Consider the following 265-nt stretch of genomic DNA (forward strand, 5'->3'; position numbering starts at 1 on the left):
GGTGGGTGGGTATAAATAAATAAAATACATCAGCAAAATGTTCATCCCGGCCACCAAATCCCCAGCCACCCGGACCAACAGCTGCAACAAACAGCAACATGACCGAAGACCCTTGACAGCGACCGCACACATCTGGCAAACAATTAACATCTCAAGAGACATTAGGTCTCCGCGGCTTTCCCTTTCGACGCTGCCACTTCCCGGCAGTCACCTAATCGCGTCCGGATGAGATGGATGCTTGCAGGCGTTGCCGGATACCTGTCAC

The sequence above is a fragment of the Penaeus monodon genome, chromosome 15 (genome assembly GCF_015228065.2).
Source record: "Penaeus monodon isolate SGIC_2016 chromosome 15, NSTDA_Pmon_1, whole genome shotgun sequence".
In the NCBI taxonomy this organism is placed as follows: Eukaryota; Metazoa; Arthropoda; class Malacostraca; order Decapoda; family Penaeidae; genus Penaeus; species Penaeus monodon.